The following is a 15,571-nucleotide window of genomic DNA, read 5'->3' as shown; positions in this document are numbered from 1 at the left end:
ATCTCTTTTCCCTTCCACGCCTTCCAATTTTGCTTTCACTCCTTTGGTAGTTTTGTTTTTCTCCTTCAACTGTTTTTTCCTGGGTTCTGCGTCTAATTTTATAATTAAACCTAATTATAATTACTAATTTATAACTGATAGTTTCACCATTTCCCATTTTGCGTGTGATATGACATAGGAATCCAACAGTATGCTCTTTCATATGAGCAATCTCTTGCCCCAACTTGATACATTGAAAAACCTACCCGTCCTTTCCCCCAGTGGTTTACAATACCAGTTTTCTTATAAATCTAGGTTCCATATATAGATGGATCTGTTTCTGAATTCTCTATTCTTTCCATTGGCCGATTTGTATATCTTTATACCACACACTGGCTTAATTATTATAATTTTACATTAAGTCACAATATAGGTAGGAAAGACACTTTGTCTTCACTTTGTCTTTGTAATTCTTGGACCACTCCTCTACCATGTTAAGTTCAAAATTATTATAATGTTAAGCATCACCAAAATAGCAACGATAAAGATGAATACTACTACTACTAGTAGTAGTAATGTTAAAAACCCCCAAATTTGTTAGGAATTTGATTCTAGGTGCATTGAGAGAATTAACATCTTTGCAACATTAAGTTTTCCAATCCATTAATACTGTGTTTCCCTCCATTTAATTGGACTGTAGCTAATGTCTTTTGATAAAAGTTTATAACTTTCTCAATAAAGGCTGTAGACATTATTTGTTAGATTTACTCAAATGCTTCTTACATTGTGCCTCTACTGTAAATTGTATATTTTTTAAATTGCATTTTCTACAGTAACTCCACTGTGGAGAAACCTGGCGACACCAAGTGATGAAGGTTAACATCGCCAGTGATGTCATGTTGATTGGATGTGACATAATCATGAGAAAACATCAGACAAACCCAAACTGAGGTCCATTCCACAAAGGATCTGACCATTACTCTTCAAAGCGTCAGGTCCCAGAAAGAAAAGAACAAGAAATTGCTGCAAATTGGAGCAGACTAAAGAGATAGCAGCTACCTGGGTTTGACCCTGAGACAGAAAAAGGACATCAGTAGAAAAACTGGGAAAATCTGAATAAAGCCACAGTTCAGTTAATATTATTGTATCAGTGTTAATTTCTTAGTTTGAGAAGATATACCATGGCTATGTAGGATGTTAATCATTTCAAAATGAAATGTTTTTTAAAAATTACATCCTCTGTTTTGTTCCTGTTTTTGCTGGTCCATAGAAATGCAATTGGCTTTTCCACACAGACTTTGTATCCAAAAACCTTGCTCAACTCTCTAGTTAATGCTAAGAATTTAGCTGCAGAGTTCTGGAAAATTTCTACATAGACATTTATATCATTTGCCAATAGTCACGGTTTTTTTCTTCCTTTCCATTCCTACACTTTTTTATTTTTATCTTTTTTAGGTTTTTCTCCCCTATTTTACTCTGCCGACTAGGATCTCTGGTACAATATTGATTAGAAATGGTGATATCATGGATCCTTATCTTTTAAGAGTTAAATTATAGCTGCTAATAGCCAGAGATAATTTTAATTTCATCAGAATAATCTAAGGAAACTAAATTGCTTTTGCCTTGAACATTTCTATCATAGAGATAGCAATACCCTTTTAAAAAATCTTCCAATGCTAAAATGTTTATTTGAAAAGCATGAAAGAATACACAACACAGAGAAAAAGAAGCAACGTGAAGACAAAAAAGCAAAGCAATATGGTATTATGTTATTAAAAGAAAATAAAAGCTGTGACATTAACCTTGTAGACAACTAACATCTTCCAAACTTTGCTTTCCCGCCTCATGGTGTGGAGCTGTCACTGAGAAGTAGTGTCAAGCCAGAGTCCACATTTCCAAACCCTCCTCCCTTGCACCAGATGTGGTCTTGTGCAGAGCCGTCCCCAAAAGGATGGGGCTGAGTGTCAGATCTCAGGTTGAGGCTTTCCAGAAGCGGGTGAGGTAGCTTCCTGCTCCTTCCCCAGCTACTGGAGGACTCAAAGGCCCAGGTTAACGAAAGTTACCGATTGATGGAAGACGCCTTCAGTGTACTGCTCATTAATTAGGTTGAAGCTGTTACGTTTTTTGTGGTCCACTTACTATAGCACTTAGCTTTCCCCAACTAACATAAAAAATGGTATCTTTAAGTGGGGTGCAGACCAAACAAAAAAAATCTAAAATATACGACAACTGCTTAGCAGCCCGGCAGCAGGAAAGGGAGAGACCGAGTAAAGGACAGAAGGACAGTCATGTCACACAGTCACAAAACTTTTAATACAAGTACTGCTTGTGAAAAGGGATTCATGGTGATAGAAGCCGAAAAGTGGCTGTCTCCAGGGAGCTAACTGGAAAGCGGCCTCCGTCTGGAGCAATGCAGATGCTCTACGTCTTAGTCTTGGTGGCGGCCTACATGGTGTATACGACTGTCAAGCTCACTGAACCGAAAGCTGTGTGTTTGCTCTATGTAAATTACACCTCAATGCTTGAAAACGAATGGGATAGCTTCAGAGCTATCTAGCTCTAACTAAGTGTTAACTAAGTGTCTAACTAAGCCTATAGGGAAAAAGAGATGGAAAACAATATCAGAATAACATTGTTACTTGCCGCATTTATTGAGAATTTACAAGAAAGAAATCTGCACAGGCAAGAACTGACAGGTTTGAGAGCAGAACTGAAAGGGAGTAGAGAATCCAAAAATCTGGAGGCTCCCAGGGTTAGAAAATCTGACCGCTTCCGGATTTTACACAGTAAGGGAGGAGACTGAAAAAGGCTTTGAGCAAAAATGGCCTGTTAGGTTTTCTAAGGTGAACGGAGGGAAGTCAGCCTTGCTGCCGATCAGGCTGAGTAGGTGAACTTCCCAGGAAGCCTATTTCAAATGGCCATCCAAGGGCCCCCATAAATTGAGAGAGGGAGGAATAGGAGAAAGGAAGCAAAGGAATAAATTAGGCGTGGGACTTCCTGGAATGCTTTTTTGGCTACAGCGACCATACACAATTTACTGTCCAACCCGGGACAGTTTTGAGAGTGAAAGAGGGCATTATCACTTCACCTGCACGAGGGATATAAACTGAGACTGTCCCTGACAGATGGGACACGTAATCCCTCCGTCTGGCATATGGAGTCAACTAGAAGGAGGCAGAGCAGAAGCCAGCTAAGTTTCTGAGGGAATAACATTGCCAGCCCCCCAACCCCCAAGCCTTGCCTCTAAGCCTCCAGCTGACTCCTAAAACAATGCTCTAACCACCAAAACTGCATGATCATAAAGTAGGAAACAAAGGTTACACAGCCTCCAAGGCGGGAATATTCCCCCAATGTCCGTATAAGTGTGACCTTGGAGGAAGATGGGCAAAGAAGAACCTTCCAGAAGACATTCAGGTCCTAGGGAATAATGAACAATGGAGCTCCTTCTAGAGAGCAGGGCCAGAGTCTAAGCAAGGGACAGCTTCTACCCCAGGCAACAGTTCTTCCAAATGCTTCTTGCCATTCCATTTTTTTGGGTCACTGTCAGTATTCCTAATTCTAAATGTTCCCTCAGCTTCAGGAAATTAAACACAAACTTGTAAGTTGCAACTTGGGCCTAATGCAATAAATTATGGACACTACACATAACGTGACGGTGGTGAGAATAAACCCAAAGAGTCTTTTACAAAGATCACTCACTGAACTGCCTGACAGGAGGCCATGTTTCTCCTCCAACCCTCGCTGTTAACTGTATGACCCTGGATAAATCATGATTTCTCCGGACTTCAGTTCCTTCATTTGTAAAATGAATAAGAGGATGCCTTCCAGTTCTAATTCAAAATTCTCGACCTTGCTGAGCCAAAAGAACTACAAAAATCCTCCACAAAATGTCATTACCTGGAGAATCCATAAGAGACTGGGTCTGGTTTTACAGCAAAAGCAGCTCAGCACAATTCTAAAAAGTTATATTGGCAAGAAGAATCCTGGCACTTTTTCATTTCTTGACTTTTCTATGTTATTTTGTTCTCATTATAGTACATTAAGGAATAAAATATAACCATTTTTAAGTGGAAAAAGACACTTGCCTTCCATTTCATTAGGCTTTCGAAACTAGTCCAAAAAGAGGAGGGAGCTGCACTGCACTTAAAATTTCAATTCTTTTGTAATGTTCACAACCTAAAATTTTGAATGTTTTAAAAACCAAAATGCTATTTGGAGAAGACTTTTAATCCAAAAATACCATAATAATACATTTTATTAGTTATATAGTCAAAAATAATATTCATCAAATCCTAAAAATATTATTTTTTCAAATAATTAAAATTTGAAAAAAGTGTTTGCTAAATTTCAACTTTTGATGCCTCTAATTTCTGGAAGAAATTAGCACTCAGGACTCTGTCTTCTACACTGATAAAAGATAAGACAAAAACTAATATTCTACACTGATACTTTGTTACTCATAATTAATATAGTTTTATACACGTATAAAAATAAGAGCCAAACATATTTGAAAAGTAGGACCCAAACTTTGTCACTTCAAATCACAATATGTTGTTGGGAATTCCCTGGCGGTCCAGTGGTTAGGACTCAGCGCTTTCACTGCCAGCCCAGGTTCGGTCCCTGGTCGGGGAACTAAGATCCCACAAGCCATGTGGCATGGCCAAAAAAAAAAAAAAAGATATCACAGTATGTTGGGACAAAAAAAAAAAAAAAATGACAAGTATTTTGCAGGTCCTGCTACCACATACCCTAGTATCATCAGTGAGTTTCTAAATCAGTCATATTTATTATCACTGACTATAAAACTATGGACCAGATGTTGGGCTATCACACAAAGCCAAGAAATATCAACTCCACAGTACCTTGAAAAAAGATCACTCAATTACCTGTTGAGTGAATTAGTGAATCAAAAAATACATAAAATATTTATGTATTTATGGTGCAAAAAAGCACCATAAAATATCCTAAATCTCTGAAACACAAATTTGCAGGTGTACCTCAGATTATATAAAAAATTTAAATAAGTTTAAATAATGGAAAATTTGTAAGTAGAATATTTTATATGTGCTAAGGAAACTAGAGATATTTGACAGTAACTAACTCTCAGGTAAAAGAAGAAATGCTTTTTAATGACAAAAATTATCCCTTAAGAGAATATTTCACAATTTATGTTTCTATATCAGTACTGATGTTGAGAAGTCCCTTGTTTGTTCTTATCCAAAACACTTTGTATATGACAATTTTTCTTCTCTGGAAACTTTACCATTTATCTTTTCTTTCTGTTCTAGGAAAGTGCCTTGTATTATTTCTTCGATAATTCTCTCCAGATTTTCTCTGGTATTAGTGAGTGACAGAATCTTCTGGACTGTGTCTCTAATTATTTCTTCTTCAAATTTATTTTTCAATCCCTCTAAGGAATTGATTTCAGCCATCACATTTCTAATTTTTGTGAGTTACTTCTTGTTCTTTAATTTTCCTCTCCTTTAATTCTCCTTCTTAAAAAGGATTCTGCTACGCAAAATTTTCTCACATTTTCAGAGATAGTAATTATAGTTTGTTTCTTAAGTTCCCTGCTGTTTTGTCTCCTCAGAGTTCTTTATTTCTGTTTGCTTTATCTCTGCTTTCATATGGGAGGCATTCCCAAATATCTGTTGATCCTAGGCTGACTCTCCCTATTTAAGTGTAAATTATTAGTAAAGCAAGAGGGCAGCTCTGCCTGTGGGCTGAGCTTGTTGAAGGTCAGTTTCACTGAATAGTAAGTGGGCTTTCCCTGTGGGGCACCCCTATAGGAAGTTCCCCTGGGACCGATCAGGGTCTCTGCAGAATCCTCCAGCACCTGACTGGGGACTTAGAAGTTTGGCTCCTGACGCTCTAAGAGCAGGGCGGATGTTTACTTAACCCCGCCCTCTACTGCTCCCGTGTCCCTGAGCCCCGATTCTCTGAAGTTTCAACATCTCCAGAGAATAAACCTTCCACTGCCTGGGCTGTTGGGAAGGTAGTTATCTGGCTGGGGTGAGACAAGGGTCCGAGTGTCCAACCGGTCCTTTCATAGACTTTCAACTGGTGGTCTGTTTCTAACCCGATGCTTTAGCTCCTCCTCCAGCCTAACCTGAGACCTCCTAAGGTTCTACAAGGCAAAACCGCTTCCTGTCATGTTACTCTCCCCTGTGGGAGCTTAGGTGTTCACTGTCCTCGGCTAAGTCACAGGGTCATATAACTTCTGTGTTCATATTTGTGGATTAGAGTTACTAATGTCACCTACGTTTTATCAAAGATAGAGCTGGAATTTTTTTTTTCTTAGTTCCTTTGTTTTGGATGGATTTTGTAATAGGAGAAGGCAGAAAGTTCTCTATTTGCCACCTTAAGATCAGAACTTACAGTCTCTACCTGATTTCACACACCATTTGTAACGCTTTGAGGCCACTACAGCTCTGGTCTGCTGAGCACACACTCCCACCGCCCTTCTCTGAATTCCTTGGGAGAAAGCCTCTCTTGCTCCTCGAGACGCCAGGGGGGCTTCTGGTCCCTGGGCCACACCTCTTCACTGCAGCACGGGGAACTCATGCCCTCCGCTGGGCCTCAGGGATGACTCATCACACACGGGGTCAAGGAGGGTTGATTCGCATCTTCTCTTAAGGCAGGCAGCAAGGTGTTTAGCCCCACAAGTTCTCTTTCTGTTGGGACTGCTCAGCTGGGAAGATGACAGTCTCAAGCTGCTGCCGGTCATCTCACTGGTCACATGCTGTCTGGAGAATGACGAATAAAGAAACCAGCAGAGCTGAAAAAGAGTCCAGATGAGATCATCCGAGTTCCTGGCTGCAGCCATGCCTGACGCCAGATGTACCTCTGGAAACCATAGTTATATAAACAATTAAGTTCCTTTGATTTTCATAAGCTGGCTTGAACTGGCTTTCTTGCATTTGCAACTGAAGGAGTCCTGATGAATTCATCATTTAATTGAAATGTTCCAAATTACTAATATTGAATGATACAACACCACTTCTTTGCCAAAAATTAAACAGCCTAACTTCTTTTATTAAAATAAAATCACAAATAGTAAATATCATCCCCATATGCCCCTTTCACCATTTAGGTAAGATACTTTGATTTTATCTGAATATTCTCATGTTTTCAGGACAGTACTACCTTGGAGAATGAGCCACATACACGTTCTGTAGTACTGCATACCCAATAGCCCTAACCTGTAGAACAATTTTCTTCCAAGGACTTCAAAAAGCCTTGTCATTTCTTTAAACCTTCTCAGTTTTTAATAAAACTCAAGTTGTACGGCTGTCTTACATAAATGCTATGTGGAAAAATGAAATAATATATCTCAAAATATTTGGTCCCTTTGGAAGAAAAGTAGGGTTTAAATGTAAAGAATTATTCGGCCTCAATCTCTGACCCAGAGACTGGAAACCAGGATAATTTCAACGCAAGGGTTTATGGGAAGGAGGCAGACAGCAATAACATGCTTCCAAGGAGGCAGGCGGGGATACTTAGAAGTCATGTGTTCCTTGGATGTGCCCCCTGGACTAACCTCCCCAGTGTTATCTCCAGGCCACTGTGCTCACCAGCCCAAGAGTCAACATCTAAGCCTCTAGGTCTGAAGTTCCTACCTGGGTCTTTATCACTTTCAAGTGCATCCAGAGGCTGGGCAGGTAATCCAATACAGTGAGGAGGCTAAACATTTTTAATGTATTACGATTATTTTATTTGCAGGAAAAAGTAAATCTTATTAACATTCCAGCCTCTCTCACTCTCTTTTTTATTGGTTTAAGTTTTTGTTTTTTTTTTTTTTTTTTTTCATGCAGCATTTCTATCTACTATTTCTACTTTGTCCATGGCTTGTTTCATAATGCTATCTTAAATGACAGCTTTGGGCACGGAAACTCCTTGCACGCACAGAACTTGTGTATATGAGTAAGAGTGAATAACAGTGAAGATAAGAATGGCTCCGTTTATTGAAACTTAGCATGTGCCATACACTGTTCCAAGTACTTTCCATGTATTACCTCACTTTGTCTTCACTTCAACCCTGTGAGGCGGGTACCATCATCCTCATTTGACAGATGAGGGCATGGAGTCACTGAGAGGGGTAAGCGGCTGGTCCAATGTTACAGAGCAAACAAGTTGTAAGTACGAATCCAGGCACCCTGTTCCAGGGATCTCTGCCCTGAAACTATTACTCTGCACTCCACCAAGAAATATGCCATCAGTTATAGGTTGAACTGTGCCCCTGCGAAATGTTACATTTAAGTCCCAAGTCCGGGTACCTGTGAATGTAACCTTATTTGGAAATAGGGTCTTTGTAGACGTAACTCAGTTAAAATGAGGTTGTCCTGGATTAGGGTAGGCCCTAATACAATGTGACTGCCGCCCTCGTAAGAAGAAAATTTGGACACAGGGAAGACAGCCAAGAGAAGATGGGGGCAGAGGCTGGAGTGATCCTGCCACAAACCAAGGAGCACGTGGGGCTACCAGAAGCTAGAGGAGGAAACACGGATCCTCCCCTGAGGCCTCTGAGGGAGCAGGAGCCTGCCAACACCTTGAGTTCAGATTTCTAGCCTCCAGAACAATGAGAGGACAAACTTCGGTTGTTTGACGCCACCCACTTTATGGTACATTGTTACAATAGCCCTAGGAGAATAACGCAGTCTTTCACTTATATTGAAATACGCTATCCTATCAACCTGTTATTTCCAGTTTTAACACAAATGGCAGTATAAGCAACATTTAACTTTCCTCTTCATTCTATTTAAAGGAAATCAACAGCCAGGGGTGGGGCTGTGAGAACTGGAAAGCACAGGCTCCCATCTCATTGAGGCAACTTCCCGTCAGCTCTAACGGACGGACGACAGCCACCTGCAAAGGTAGGACTAAAGCTGCCACATCTGACAGTTTTCAAGAGAACCCAGAAATCTGGATTCGCACATTAAATTAATTAACGGCAAACTCAATTAGGAACTAGTTAGAATAATACTAGTTAATAACGAATTCATGTTTAAAACGAACATTGTGCAAGCCAAACATGGTCCACAATTACGGACAGTCTCTGCTTTGTACGTTTACTTTGCTTCCTGTGTCTCCTTTCCCTTCCCGAAGGCATCCATCCACCAGATGTAGGAAGCAGGCGCAGTGCTGGCACTAGAAGTCAGGTGGGAGTCAGCACCTCAGGACTGGGGACCCCTCCTGGGATGTACGGCCGATGCGGAAGAGCCCTACACACTTCTGGGTCCAAGACTGAACAGGTGCAGTCTTCCAGATCCATATCTGAATACTACTCCAATACTATTCTTCCATGGTCTCGGCTGGTCTCCCTAAGGCATGTGCCTTTCAGGAGAGACTTAGGGCTTTAAAGGGGTAAAGGTTTGGGGTAAACCTAGGACATGACCTTGGTACTTCTCAGGCTCATGGCCACTTCATTCGTAACCTTGTCCTTGTAACTTAACGAGTTCCCTACATTTCTTATCTCTTCTCTGTTTAAGTTTAAGAAGTTTAAGAAGTTTAAGTTTAAGAAGTTTAAGTGGATGACAATAGCTCAGAGCTCTCTTTCAGTATTCACCATCCTGTAACCTATGAACGTTGCCCAGAGACCTGGGAACACTTTTGAATAGCAGTTTTGTGAAAGTACTTTTACAAAATGTGACTTTATTACTCAGGCGTATTAAAAACTTGAAAAATATAAAGAATTATCCTGAGAATGTTAACATTAACTTTAGTCCGATAAGTCAATGACTATTGAGCAGCCTTTGAATTTTCTGAGTCCTCCTTGGCTATGAACATTTCAGTATCTACCAGACTTCAGACCTGTTGGATATGGTATAGAAACTAATGATTGCTTCTGGTAAGTGAAATGAGGTACCTGGTGTGTAGCCAGGACTCTCTCTGCTGCACTGAGATGTTTAATTCAGTGACGCAGTTTGGCAAACCATGGGGGTGGGGACTTACAAAACTGACAAATATTATTTGGAAAGTTTGTAAGGCAATGTTAAGAAGTGAAATACCACAAAATCTATCCAAATCATCTCATTTAATGCTTTGTGGGTTTTTGCTTAAATTAAAAATCTCTCAATCTTTCAAGGATTTTTATACCTGTAAAATCATACTGAAATTCACTAGCTTATTATTCTCACAACCAACCCAAATGGTCAGTAAAGCAGGTTTTATCCCCATAGGATAGATGAGGAAACTGAAGCTGAGAGCATTAAATATTTTAAATTAAAATTTCATTACTCTCCAAAGAAGATATACAGATTGCCAACAAACACATGAAAGAATGCTCAACATCATTAATCATTAGAGAAATGCAAATCAAAACTATAATGAGATTATCACCTCACACCGGTCAGAATGGCCATTATCAAAAAAATCTACAAACAATAAATGCTGGAGAGGGTGTGGAGAAAAGGGAACCCTCTTGCACTGTTGGTGGGAATGTAAACTGATACAGCCACTATGGAGAACAGTATGGAGGTTCCTTAAAAAACTAAAAATAGATCTACCATACGACCCAGCAATCCCACTACTGGGCATATACCCTGAGAAAACCATAATTCAAAAAGAGTCATGTACCACAATGTTCACTGCAGCTCTTTTACAATGGCCAGGACATGGAAGCAACCTAAATGCCCATCGACAGACGAATGGATGAAGAAGATGTGGCACATATATACAATGGAATATTACTCAGCCATAAAAAGAAACGAAATTGAGTTATCTGTAGGGAGGTGGATGGACCTAGAGTCTGTCATACAGAGTGAAATAAGTAAGAAAGAGAAAAACAAATACCGTATGCTAACACATATATATGGAATGTAAAAAAAAAAAAAAAAAAAAAAAAAGGTCATGAAGAACCTAGGGGCAAGACGGGAATAAAGATGCAGACCTACTAGAGAATGGACTTGAGGATACGAGGAGGAGGAAGGGTAAGCTGTGACAAAGTGAGAGTGGCATGGACATATATACACTACCAAATGTAAAATAGATAGCTAGTGGGAAGCAGCCACGTAGCACAGGGAGATCAGCTGGGTGCTTTGTGACCACCTAGAGGGGTGGGATAGGGAGGGTAGGTAGGAGGGAGGGAGACGCAAGAGGGAAGAGATATGGGGATATATGTATATGTATAACTGATCCACTTTGTTACAAAGCAGAAACTAACACACCATTGTAAAGCAATTATACTCCAATAAAGATGTTAAAAGAAAATTTCATTAAAATGGTCACGGTTATTAGGGAGGGAGGTAAAGCTTACACCCAACCCGCCCCACCACCAATTCCAAGTTCACTGATGTTTCCCAACAAATAGACGTCACGCAGACCTGTAGGATCGGGCTGCTTAAACAGTTAGATAGCCAGACCTGGGATCAAAACCCAGTTCTATCGCTGACTCGACTTTTGACATCAGATACATTTTTTAAACCTCTCTAAATCCCAAGTTCCTCCGTTGTAAAATGGAGTTAAGATCATAAAAGACATGCAAAGGACATGGCACGGAGTGGGTACTCAACAAATTTTAGTTCTCCCGGCTTCCCTTTCTCCTACAGGCTCCCTGAAATCTGAGCAGACCATCCATCGTCTGGTTAAACATTTGGATAGTTAGTGAAAGCCTAAGTTGTTATAAAAAAGCTAAGTCAAGAGATCTGGAGATATTGATAACACAAGAGTAAATTAATTGCCACAGGCAAAGAAGACCAGAGCAGAAACTGCTGTCACAGTATGTACTGTTAAAAAATAGCCAAGAGAGTGGTTCTTTTTAAAAAATCCATGATGTTGAATCCTTTTTTAAAGGGGACAGGTCACATCAAAACATCACACCTTGAATTTATTCTCTGCCATCTAATAAACATGGCCCATTGTTGCCAAACATAAATTATTTAAAATACGTCAAAGAGATGGGAAACGTGTCCGACTAAGGCGTGGTTTGAGCCTTCTGAGTGTGGATACGCTGGCAGCCTTCACGTCTCACATCGTCCAGGAGTGTGAGCCCCCAGGGTCAGCTGCGTGTCGGTGGCAAAGGGGAAGTGAAATTCTGACTGCTTTAATCTCCTCTCTGCTGCCCCCCCGGGTGAGGGTGGGGTGGGCTGTGGCGCACTGACATCAGCAGGGGGTGGGCCCGGAGGGGAGGGGAGGGGAGGGGCTGCAGACGTGGCCAGGAGAGAAGCAGAAACTCAGAGGAAGGACAGCTGCTGTTGGCAGGAAGCAGGCGTGGGTCTGCTACCAGAAAAGTGAAGCGCTTATCAAATCTGTTGCTAAAAATATTAAAGCGCAGAGAGCATAAGTCAGACTATTTCTTCAAATTTCAACTAGATGCTAGAGAATTATGTGCCAGTAAGTATCGTACATGTGACTCCAGCTGTTGGCACAATCCTGCCCAGTAAGAACTGAGGTGGTCTTACTGCACATGCGGGTGCTTAGTATACGCTTTACGAGTACGCTACAGGTCGCATTCCTCATACACACAACTTCACTTATGATTATGAGTTAGACGTGGACATGAGTAGACAATGGTCTCCTTCCACTAAATGCAAACTGGCGGAAATTACTGTTTAAGTTGCCAGGTTGTAAGAGAAAAGAGATCAAACTAATGGTGAAGTCGTATAACCAGTTTATAAAAGAAATCACGCCTGACATCACTGACTCCCATACATCCAAGCACACGTACACATGTGACCGTCTCTGCTTTCCCACCACCACTGCTCAAACTCAAGCTGGTTCTTATTTCTCTGCCATTCACATGCAGTTGACGAGTCCTTTATCTTGGCAAACGCCCATTGCTCATATGTCACCCGTCTCAGAAGCCCCTGAGGGCTTCCCACTGCTTGAGGGACAGAGGCCTGACTCCTACGTTCGGCCCCTCCTTCTCTTTCAGTGGTTCTCAACCACTGGGGGAGCTTTAAAAGATAAACAGGCTTATGTCTCATGCCCCAGAAATTCTATTTATTAGTTCTGGGGTAAGATCCAGGGACTTGTATTTTTAAAAAGATCTACGGATGAACTCGTATTCACTGCCAGGGTGGAACCGCTGGTGCCATTTTCCCACCTATTATTTCACTGACATAAACTAACCTTCTGTTCCAGCCAATAATGCTGTTTCGTTTGTTTGTTTGTAACTCTAGTCCTCTGTTCATTCTGTTAATCCAACCTGGAATATCATTTCCTCTCCTAGCTCTTTATTTAGACCTTCACCGTTGCTCTAAGACTAAATGAAATCCCACCACTATCTTTATAACCATGGTGAATCATGCCATTCTGATCATCCTAAGAACATTTGTTACCTTCCTGAAGTACTTTATGGCAATTAACAACACATTGTTTGCACTGTGAATGTTTCTTTCATACTCTACTCCCTGATTCAGGCTCCTGGAGGGGAAAGCACACTTTTCATATTATCTTTGGTTCCCATTCCCCAGTCCCCAGCATCTAGGACAGTACTAAACATAAAATAGACACTCACTCCTGTGCTCCAAGCTCATAAGATGACTGAACATACTAAATTCTCTAAATTTTATGGAGTGCTTTTCTTACAGCCTGACAACAGAAACCGTCAGCCTCCAGGGCTGTTTACATACACGGGTGCTTTTCATGGCAAAGCATCACTACGCCCACGTAGGAATTGATAATCACTTGTCCACAAAACTGATGTCATGTCAAATATAGAGCTGATGCCTAGAAATGTGTTTTTCCTACAGAGAGAAGTATTCTCCATGTTTGTATATTTAATTCCCATAAGTCCACAGGACAACTGAAAGTGAGGAGTAGTAAAACAGCTCCTAATCTGTCAATACCTGACTTAACCCACCCATGTGATAGGACAGCTGAAGCCCTATTTACCATCCTAATCTTCTGTGGGGAGGATGAGAAGAGCAAGTGTCCCCTTGCCCTCAATTCAGAAGACATGAGAGTATCAGTGACCTATATAGGTAAATGTCCCTTATGCAAATACTGAAAACCAAAAAGCTACTGGTATGAGGGTATCCAATATGGGGGGTGGGGGCATGCCAGAGCCCCAGCTCAGACCCTCCTACTGCTCAGGCTGTCCAGAAAAGTTACTGTTCTGCTTCTAGGGAATGAGAGATGTGTTTCCATATCCAGAGTTAGAGGTTCTCTACAAAACAATGTGATACACGGAGGCTGCCCTGGTACTTCTGGGTTGACTAGTCCTGGGAGGGCTGGCTGAGAAACCTAACCACTATTTATAACATTGTTTTGGTGGAAAAATGCTTTCTGCATTCCAAACAACAGAATTAGACATGAACTTTGGGAACTACAGTTTATTTCTGAGGCTGGGAACTGACTGTATCTTGTTAATTACACCACGGTCAGTGTTTTCCTAGGATAAGATGGCAGTGTGGAGGTCTGCCAGGAGGGCACAACGAGAGAGAACAGTTGCCATGAATACGGACCATATGTGTCTGTAAGGATGAAAGGCGGAGGGAATGATGGGAGAAAAGTCCAGGCACATTCTCAATTTGTTATACAAATATTTACCAAGCACTACTAAAGGTTATTGCCGAATGCTGTGTAAGACAAAAATAAGTTAGACAAGAGGTTTGATTTTCTGGCCCTCACAACCTCGGGTGGGAGATAAGACAGACATCAACACACACGCTAAAGCTGCAGGGTAAAACGTGCTGAAACAGTGGTAAAAACAAAATCCTGGGTGAAGCCAGCAGAGAGGGGAAGAGCTCGTGCTTCTAGCTGGAGTGATCAGGGAAAGCTTCGTGGAGGGGTCCACACCTGAGCTGAGCCTTGAGGGGCCAGCTTGCGCCAAGATTTCAACCGGCAGAGAAACCAGAAAGGGAGGAGCAAAGGACGTCACAGAGAAACACCAAGAAAACAGTCCAAGTCGAGACGCAGAGGCACGGACAAGAATGAGAAGTCAGAGAACAGGAGGGAGCTCAGCTGGCTAAGGCGGGGGCATTTTAGGAGCTTGGGAGAGGGCTTTGAATGCCAGGGGAAGGCGTGGATTCTATCCAGCAGTGAGTGGGGAGCCAGTAAAGGGTTTTAAAGTTATTGGAGTGCTTCTACGTGCAGATCTGTCTGGCAACAAAAACAGGATAGAAGACAGAATGAAGACAGAAGACCATTAGGAGATAATTATAATAGTTGGGATTGGTTAAGATGACTTTTCAAAGCTACAGTTTTTGAATAAATAGCTAACCATTTAAGGTTCCAGTTACTAAGTATCACCCTTTAATGATCAAGAACTATTTTAAAAAGCCATACAAAGACTTAAGAAACTGAAAAACAAAACATTTGTTACAACGGAAAACCGTTTTAGAACCATTAAGTTTGGCACACAGCTGGGACTTGTTGCCTAGACTTGATACAAAAGAAAGGACGATTTTGAAGTGCTACTCTCAGTTTTAAAATAATACCTTGATTTTAAACATTCTATTTTTAATAAGCACATGAAACTTAGTAAGTAATCATCTTTCCACTATTTTCCAAGACCAGTGATTCAATATACAAGGGGACTCTTAAGATATTCTGAGCAATTCGAGCATTGAGAAAGCCTCAAAGGCGGTGAACTTAATTCTTTACGTTTTAAATCAATGTTAAGCTGATGCTGAGGGATGTGAGCAGATCA

General features: G+C 41.0%; 1 protein-coding gene across 25 annotated transcripts in view; it reads right to left on the bottom strand.

The window, feature by feature from the left end:
• The window catches only part of ZNF438 (zinc finger protein 438), a 176,154-nt gene that overhangs the window by 68,118 nt on the left and 92,465 nt on the right, over positions 1–15,571 (bottom strand). The gene's annotated exons all lie outside the window — the stretch shown is intronic.

Source organism: Eschrichtius robustus, chromosome 1, assembly GCF_028021215.1.
Source record: "Eschrichtius robustus isolate mEscRob2 chromosome 1, mEscRob2.pri, whole genome shotgun sequence".
Lineage (NCBI taxonomy): Eukaryota > Metazoa > Chordata > Mammalia > Artiodactyla > Eschrichtiidae > Eschrichtius > Eschrichtius robustus.
This window is presented reverse-complemented; position numbering and strand designations above follow the sequence as displayed.